General features: G+C 39.1%; 1 long non-coding RNA gene across 1 annotated transcript in view; it reads right to left on the bottom strand.

The window, feature by feature from the left end:
* Positions 1-771: 771 nt before the first annotated feature.
* The window catches only part of LOC109302494, a 32,144-nt gene continuing 23,271 nt past the window's right edge, over positions 772-9,644 (bottom strand). Inside the window, exons 2-3 of the long non-coding RNA XR_002098808.1 lie at positions 3,012-3,130; positions 772-945 (exon numbers count right to left, since the gene is read on the bottom strand). This is a non-coding gene — a long non-coding RNA (uncharacterized LOC109302494). The remainder of the gene's footprint in view (positions 946-3,011; positions 3,131-9,644) is intronic.

Genomic DNA, 9,644 nt, shown 5'->3' with positions numbered 1-9,644 from the left:
AAACTTTTACTCCCCCACACCCACCCCAAAATGGCCTAAATGTTACCAAGTATCTTTGATGGAATGATATTAAGCAATACAGATTTTACACAGCATCAACAAGTTTAACATTTATAACCTTTTCATTTTTTTTTTTTTTTTTTGGCATTGCCATCCTTAAACATGTACTTTACACTTTACGCTCATGTGGTCATACCATCTAGATGCATAGTGCAAGACCAGTTCATGGGCTGGATAAACAGCTGGGGGCCAGCCCTGTGGGCCAAATCAGGCCCATGAACACTCTTCACTCCATGCAGTTTGGGGCTCCTGCTCTAGCAGGTCTGTGGCAGATGTTGCATGGAGTGCGAATCCCAGACCGGCTGGAGGAAGTACCAGATCTGGCATTCGGGAAGTACCAGAACAATGAGACAGCCTGTCAAAAATGATGTGCACCCCCCCACCCCCCAAGACATGCATGTCAGTTCCAGTGCTTCCTCCCCAGACCAACCTGAGACTGCACTGTATTCAGTGCCTGCCCCAGACTGGTCAGAATGGGTGATGAATCTGGCATGTAGGGGTGGTCCTGGGCTGGCCCTCCATGGGACTAGCAAAAGTAGGCAGAAAATACAGTCTGGCAAAGAAGAGGCACATCATTTTTGACAGGCTGTCTCTTTGATCTCCCTGCTTTAAACAAAGAAAATGAAGTAGCATAATAAGTCTATTTTAAGATATGCTAAACAGTCATGAACCCACTTCACCCTGCATGAGGTATCAACAAACAACACATGAAGCATCATGGACTCTTTTTAGTTCTTGGAAATACAATCCTGCCATATTCATATTTACTGGTCCCATTGGTCAAATTGTTTATTAATGGACTGATACTAGAAGAAATTATATTCCAGTGGGAAGCATCCATCTGCAAGATCTTCTGGCTTTTGTTCTGTAAGAATGAACTGCCTCCTAGCAACATGAGAGGAACACAAATTCCTTAGAATACTAGACATAGTTTGCCTAATCGTTACAACATTTATTCCAAATAAATGAAAGGAAGTGGCAAAGGGAGTTTTAGATTTTAAAAGAAGTATAATGTGAAGGAAACTTGAAAGTCAACTAATTTATTATTGATGGTGAACTTGTTTGTCCAAAATAAAAACTAGCCTACAACTCTGATCAATTTGAGTGAGCCCAGAAAAACTTTTATACAATAAAAGCAAGTCCTTTTGCAGTTTTTGTAGTTCTATTTTGGAGCTCAGATAACCATAATAATCCAAGAAGGATTTCCATATTTGAGGGGTTCTCTCATGATCCAAGCAAGCTTTTTGAGGATTATTCTTTGAAATTTCACTCAGAAGATGGTCCAGGAAAATTTACTTGCTCTCTCCAGATTGAACTCAAAAAACAAAAACAGAAGGACAATGAAAAGCCAGTGTTGTAACTCGCATGAGTAGTTTGGATGGCATGAAAATACCCACCGAGCACCTGCCACATTATATGTGTGTGTGAATTAGTGACATGCACATCAAAGTATGCAAACTATAACCTAATATCCAAATTATGCTGCAAAATGCCAGCTCACATCTTGTTGCACAGTGTTGATAAGCTTCACAAGTATGACATCCAACAGCCTTGTGGGAGACAGGAATGAGGAATAATATCCATATTGCATTGTTCCTTACTGTCTGTGCTACATGGCACAAAATAGAAGAAGATGTGGTCCTTTCCTTCAGGCCACCTTTCAGTCAGAGCCATACTTTTCCTTGGTAAACTCTTTTTGGAAACAGAAGGTTAACATGCTTTAAAACATGCCAACTGATCTTTTTTTAAAAAATTAAAACTATTACCAAGATACAAGGAGGCTATTTAGAGATCACTCGGAAGACTCTTCCTCCATGGAAGAACAATGTCTTGTTCTTTGTATTCCTTGCCCATGACCACAAAACACATGTATACAATTAGCAGAGCTCACATCTCTCAGGTGACTAAGGCTAGGTGCAGACATTCAGAAAGCCCAAGGAGGAATCGATCCATGTTATACATTTTCTGTATGCAGTGTAGTTTAGATTGGTAGTGAATAGAACACACATTAGCCCTTCAGTGGAGGAGAGGTACATCTTAGACTAGGTTCTGCCATTTTTAAACCAGTCTGTGTGCTGAACTTCTTTTCTGTTCCAGGTATAGACAGGTTTCCAATCACTTATAGCAGTAAATGTGTAATGTCTGTACCTGGCCTATAGAGCTGGGTTTTTTCAGATACAGCAGTGAAGAACTGGTGGGGCTACACCAGTGTCACTAGTTCTGCATCTGGACCCACAACATATAGGGCACAACCACTGAGTTAATCAAGGGTGTTGGGGGTTAGTGGATTACAGCTCTATAGTGGCATCTACACTATGATGTGAAGGTGTGATTTAGTAAGCATAACCAAAAGCTATCCTTAAAAATAGCCAGTTTTCGTACCAATACACCAGTCTACCTACCACATAATGTTTCTTAGCCTGACCTAAATGCCTGAGAATTTACCCAGGATTTGGGCCATGTTTTCCAGCCTGTGTTAAATCTCATGTTTCCGAAAGCCACACTGATATTGGTACCCAAACTAGTTTGGAAATACCTTTGGTTTATTTGTGATAGACATATCCTATAAGAGGTAAACTACATTCAAGTCAAGGGATTTTAGTACCCTCTCATCTCATTGTTATCTTTCCTCTAGAAGTGGTCAGGACTGAGTTGATCCTTTAGAGAAAGTCCATAAATCTCACCCTTGACTAATACGGTCATCTTCAAAATGTGATAAAATGTTTTAAATGAACATACCTAGTTACAACCACAATCAAATACAGCACTTCCAAAATAAAAAAAGAGAGAGAGCGAGCTCCCATATGATTTCTTTCCTATAGGTAGGGGAGGCTATAATAACCAAAAGAGATTCAAGAAACTGTTTAATCATTTGTGTAGTGTGTGACCATGCTGGGTATATAGAATGAACATCCAATTGAAAAGTCTCATAGCAAATGAGAAAAATGTACCTTCATAGTTCATTACTTCATCCATTTTATCAGTCTTTATCTTATGTTCACACGATTCTGAATTCAGTTTCCCCCTGCCCTCTACTATTCAGTTCTGGTGGTGCAGGGCCTCTAGAAATCTGGGTGTGAATAAACTTCCTCAGTCACTAGGGAACCACAGATATTTTCCCATCCCAAGCGATAGTTGACTGTTACCATTCCCCATGCACTTTTGATCCATATATATTAATCCTATCTTTGAACAGCAGTACAAATTGAAGCATGTTTGTGGTAAAACATATGACAAAATGAATCATTATTTCAACATAAGAGACATACAGACACTAAGGCTGCATCCACATGAGCATGGACATTCATTTCCCCAGGGACAATTAGCGGTGGGATATATGGGAGGTCCCCAGAAGCTTTACTTGTTCTGGGGACAACTAGCTTGGGGAGATTCCCAGAAGATTTACCTGCTAAGGCCATTGTGCCAACTGGAGCCTGGTTGGCAGCTGGAGTGCAGCTCCAGCCAGGCACACTCCAGTTTTGGGTGGCACTTTCTCCACATACACCACCCTGTTTTTTGGGGGGTTTTGCATGGATTTTTTTGACCCCTGGATATCCAGGAGTCAACACCCCTGACCCCCATGCTGTTCCCTTGCAGCTGAACAGAACAGCTGAATGTGTGGTATGCATATGCAACATATTGCACTACTGTCCCCATCTGGACACAGCCTAAGAGCACAAACAACTACAGCAACATCTCAGCAATGTACATTGACCGGGGGTGGTGGACAGACAAACACTTCAGTATGCATCCTCTCCCTCTCTGCCCCTGGAAACACATCTCTGCATTAGCACCCTACCACTGAGGTTCTTTAGTTTTGTGGGGAGTAGCCAAGCATAGAGTTAAGCAGACTTGGGAGATGACAGTGTTGCTTCCTAGGAAACCAACAACATTTTTGTAGGAAACTATGGCATCTTTAAACATTAACTCTCACTTTTCAAATCCTTCCCACTCATTAAAAAAAACAATGAGTATATGTACATAAACTAGAGCTAGTAATACTGGGCAGTTGCATAAAAGACAGCAGTATATCCTCTGCCCATGAATGCCATTTTGGCTTTCACACAGAGCAGTTGAATTATGGATTGTCCTTAAAAACCATAACAGTTTGAATGCTCTTTATTTTTATGTGAACAAAGTGACTTTAATCGTTTTCATGTGCAAGTTAAAATTTATCAATAGCCTCTCTCCCATTAACTTCAAAAGAAAAATGAGATATGAAATTTATGGACATTACTGTTTAAAAAGAGGATTGTTTTTAATGTTTTGTCTTCAATAATGAGACTAGGTGTTTGCTGCAGGCTTAGGAGGAATAACGATAAAACATTTAGTTATCAAAGACAAGTGTTTTTAAAGGGTAATCACTGTACATTATGCTGCAGTGGCCTATAGTTTAAAATGAACAATAAACACTTGTCAAACAATATATTATGCTTTCTCCTACGGAGACTTTCTGAATCCATGTTCTTTGTTTCTTTGGATAGCGTTTTATTATTTCCTATGGATTTAACATTTGCAGCAGGTTAAATACATAAATGGGGGGAAGGGTTTGGAAAAAAACTTGGGGCAAAAAGCACCATTAGGATATTCTTCTTCTTTCCAAATGATATAAACACAAATTCCAGGAGTGGGAAGAAGAAATGGAAGGAATGTTTATTCTATCAGAGTACCCACTTTGTCTGTATCAGGAAGTACATGCAGGAAATGAAGGAAAGATATTAATACTTTTTTTTTTTTTGGTCAATTCACCTCTCTGAAACTAAAATGCTGTCCAAAAAACTAAGGGCATGCTGCATATGGAGAACCACTTGTCCTCAGAGTTTTAGGAAAATCTCATTATAGAGCTTAATTTTGCTTGTCTTGATCTGGCAAATTCTTTCCTAGATGACAGATAAAGCACTACCAGAATAAACATTTTGCTTTAAAAACTTGATATTATTTCTTTAAAAAAATCTAAAGATTATATGATTGCTGGTTATCATCCAATTATCCTGTTTAGAATAAAGCTTTCTTACATTTTAAAAGCTGTGTACAAAATACTTTTTTGTCCTACTGCATTACTTTCTATCTGCCTGTGCCACCCTACTCTAGTACAAAATAAATCCATGGTTAGAAGTATACCAAGCAAGAATAACCATTCCAAAGTACATCTTCTTTGAAGTGGGTTTTTTTCTTTTCTCTGTAGGCTATTATCAAGTCAAAATGAAACATGAGCAGAGTTCTTAAGGTGACTGAGAGAGAACTATTTGTATCATTTTAGCAATCAACATGACCTACTTTTACAATACATTCCCAAAACCATAACAACTCAAAACAGAGCCTGGCAAGAAGAGTCAGAGGGGACTTGGTGGCAGTCTATAAGTATAACAGGGGCATACATCAGAGCCTGGGGGAGCATCTATTCACCAAGGCCCCCCAGGGGAGGACAAGAAATAATGGGCACAAACTGATTGAAGAGCGCTTCAGGCTAGACACAAGGACAAATTTCTTTACAAGTTGAGTGCTGAGGGCTTGGAACTGGCTTCTCCTAGAGGTGGTACAGTCATGTACCCTGGTGATCTTCAAAAAGTGTCTTGATGCCCATCTTGCTTGGGTAATCCAATCCCAGCAGTCATTCCTGCCTGTGTGCAGGAGGGCTAGACCCGATGACCTGTAAGGTCCCCTCTAGCCCCTATGAAACCCCATCACAAGGACAACAGAATCTTTCTGACCATCACCTACAGCCTTCAGCTCAAACATTTTTGACACAACCTCCAACTCCTTAAAAATGATGACCATCTCAAGGCAGCTCAGGGGGCTTACATTCTGCAACTTCCGCCTCCCCGCCTTCTCCCCCGTGAAAAAAATCTCTCTAGCACAGACTATCTAACTCCTATCCTCATTAGACCTTAAAACAGACTGAGATGCAAGCTGTGCCCTTCATCAATACAGACTACATCAACACTGGACCAAACAACGTGGATAACCTCTGAGGTTCATTTCACCTGCTCCTCTACCAGCACCATATATGGCATCACCTGCTTACAGTGTCCCTTCACTGTCTATATAAGGTAAGACAATCCCTACATGAAAGAAAATGAATGGAGACTGATTCAACATTGATTTCAGAAATACACAAAAGCCCATGACAGAGCACTTTAACCTCAGAGTAGCTGTTTTTAAGGAACAAAACTTTAGAAACCAACCTGAATGCAAAACTGTGGATCAAGAAGTCATCCACAGACTGATTATGTAAGCATGGCTGACTGGGACTATGGATTCTTATGCCATTACGTAAGCTAGCTGTGTACCTCAGTGGGTTAACTGCCTTGTTTATCACTATTGACCTACACAACACACTTTCACTCATCATTAGTGCCCCCTTCCCCTTATGTTTAAAATTCTCTTCTATTTAGTAGCCAGTCCATTCATAGCATCAGAAAAAGTAGACTGTCACTTACAAAAGCTAACCAGTTAGCTCTGAACTAGTTAGTCTCTAAGGACATTTTAATACATGCTCAGGAGTGAGAGGTTGGCACTTCAATTAGAGCAGCTTTGAGAGCCATTCTAATTAAATTGTTGGCAGTGTCCTGTTTTATATTCCCATTTGTGATCTGTTTTCTTTTTCAAAAGGCCAAAACTGCTCCTATAACAGCAGGTACCAGAGTTCTCCTTGTTTCTTCTGTATATGAATTGGGCTACGTATTCTGTCAGTGTCCCTGTGCTTCAAAATGGCAGTGGGGGTGATTTAACTAAAGCTTTTTCAATGAGCTTTAGTTAAAAAGTGCCCCTGCCACCATTTTGAAGTGCAGAGATGCTGATGCACAAGACATGGAGGCTGGCTGGACTCGATTAATTAAGTCTGCTCCTACGTGCTTTAATTACAGCATGTTGGAGCAGACATGCTGGGAAGCTAAGGTATCACTCTGGCCTGATTCTTTAGCAGTCAAGTAAAGAATGAATGATATAGTGATATTTGGATGTTCCCATTCAGATAAAAAAAAAAAAGGGAGTATATAATATAATAATATATTCCTGGATCTTTAGTGCTTAAAGCAATCAAAAAAATTGTTTTTGCATACTCATTAAACATATTTTCACGTGTGCCTTGACCTTTCAGGGAAAGAACAAAATAGTTACTATGGGAGGAAAAACTAAGTTCCATAATAAAGATGGTCAGGTAGGCCCCGGTTATATAATGATTTTGTACAAGTAGCATCTTCTTACTGTTTCGCACACACACATCTAATTGTATGGATTGATCCATTTCTTTAGTCTTTACATGAAAATGTGTTTAAAAGTGTTATTTGATGGAATTTTATGGATTAAAACAATAGCAATTCTGACTAGCTCTATATGTTAAAAAAGTCATTTCCTTTTACATTTCCTTTTTTCCAGGATGTCTGTTTCAAAATGTCAATATTTTGTCTGAGGTCAAGTTATCGCTATTCTTCTACATATAAATACATTTTCTCCTAGAAGAAAACTAATTTGTCATCAGCACTGCTCAGTTATTTTGATCAGTGACCAGTTCGGTTAACACTTGCAAACTGCTGTCATGTCTAAATGAATCCCACCCTTTGAACTTTAAGCAGAGAAAATTAATGCACATTTCCACTATGTCCTGCAAGACCTTTTTTTTGCAATGAGACTGAGGCTGAAGAGTTGAGACTTCCACTTATTATTTCAGAAGGCGTGTCTGAGCAGAGCAGGAAGTGGAAAGTCTTTTTAAAGGTGAGAAACAGGTCTCTAAAACAATGAGGCCAACACAGGAAAATTCATTCAACCCTGACACTATCCTAGGGAAAGGGAGTGCTGGGACTAGAGGTGAAAGAGGAAGTTTAATGCAATTCATTAGCCTAAATACACGTATGAGAAAACTTCATTCATTCTCCTGCTGATTCCCTTCCCAGGATTTTTTGCTATGTTGATTTTTGGCAGATATTCTATCCCAGAGGAGCTGGGGCAAAATGGGGGAGGGGTCAACTGAATATCAGTTAGCAAAAGGAAATTTTGCCTAGCAATTGCTCAGAGAGTGCCTCGTCTGTCCTGTACAGCCCTATAAAGGGGTGGAGAGGAACAAAACCTACATACAGGTGAACTCTTGTAGACATATCCAGTATTCCAAGAGACATCCATTCATTATGGAACAGGGCCAGGCAGCACACATGCACAGAAGCAAGCTGCTTATTCCTCTTCAAGGATGCTTTTGTAAGCCTTAGGTACTTGTATTTGATACTCTTTTACCAGAATACTGAGCACCTGCTGAGGAACTGAAGGCTCAAAGGGGAAAGAGACTTACCAAAGTCTTACACAAGTGGCCTGTAGCTTAACAGGTAACTGACTAGAGGGGTCCTAAGTTCCTACCTCAAACAGTGCCCATAATTATTCTCCTTGAAAAATAATGTCTTTCCATGTTGCCCAATGGCTAGTACGGTTCCTACATGACCCAACATAAAATGAGACATTACATAATGTTAAAGCTAGCCATGCATTGAAAGTATAGTACTAATTATTGTTCACTATTTTAAAACTGAGAACAAAGGCTTTGAGAAGTATTATTTTTATTTTCCATGGGAAATGAGGGAACACAATGGATCCATCAAGAACAAGAAGGTGAAGGATGTTATTCAGGACAGAAATCAAATGAACAACATAGTGCACTAAGTACCCCTGAGAAACGGTACAGGTGATCCAGGTTTTCATCCTTTATTTTTTGCGTTCACAAAAACTAGTTTTAAAAAAAGTTTAAATCCTATGTCCAATGCCTTACTGAGTCCTCCCACAAAACAGAGTCATTTTAAATGAAACTCCACTTGTATTTTCCAAGTAAAGAAAAATCTGTGCTATATACGTTAAGGCTTGAACTCCCATTTGCATTCAAATTAAGGCTGGTCTTTGTGCCTATGTTAAAACTTCTTCCTGTCTATAGTGCCTTTATCATTTTTACCCCTTAGCTTTGTCTACTCCCTACTTTGTTTTCACTCTTTTTCTTTCTTCTGTCTTGCTACCAAAAAGTATTCTGAGGATATCACATTTGCAATCCATTGATGTTAACTTTTTGAACTCTGGGTTTGCAATTATGCAAACTGACTTTGCCTAGTCTAAATAATATACTTAAAAAATACATCATAAAAATCAATGATTTTTTAAGCAATGATCTCTTATAATTAAGAACCTGTCATAAACATGGCTTGTCTGTATTTGAAACTTCAATTGTGCTAACACACGACCAACAAACAATTAGCATTTTAGTTATCATATTTAACCCTTAATAATTATGTCATTTTAGCCACAAAAGTTTATGTCCTGCCTAGTTGGACATACTGTGGTGAAAATATGCAAGGACTCAAGTTTCACAAATTGTGGCAGAGCATAAATTCTTGATTTTCCTGCAAGTAGGGCCTTACTGAAGAGGTAACAATATATTCCACCAATCCCCTCCCCTCACCTCCAAAAAAAAATCTAGAATTTCAGATTCATTCAGAGTTAACCACAGAAAAGGTCATGCCAATCAATAGAATCCAGCTTTTTTTTTTTTTTGGCAATGGGTTTTTTCAAATAAACTAAACCCAAGAGAAAGATTTTAACTGGGGCCCCCATCT

The sequence above is a fragment of the Gavialis gangeticus genome, unplaced genomic scaffold, assembly GCF_001723915.1.
Source record: "Gavialis gangeticus isolate Ggan-Ray unplaced genomic scaffold, GavGan_comp1, whole genome shotgun sequence".
Classification (NCBI taxonomy): Eukaryota; Metazoa; Chordata; order Crocodylia; family Gavialidae; genus Gavialis; species Gavialis gangeticus.
This window is presented reverse-complemented; position numbering and strand designations above follow the sequence as displayed.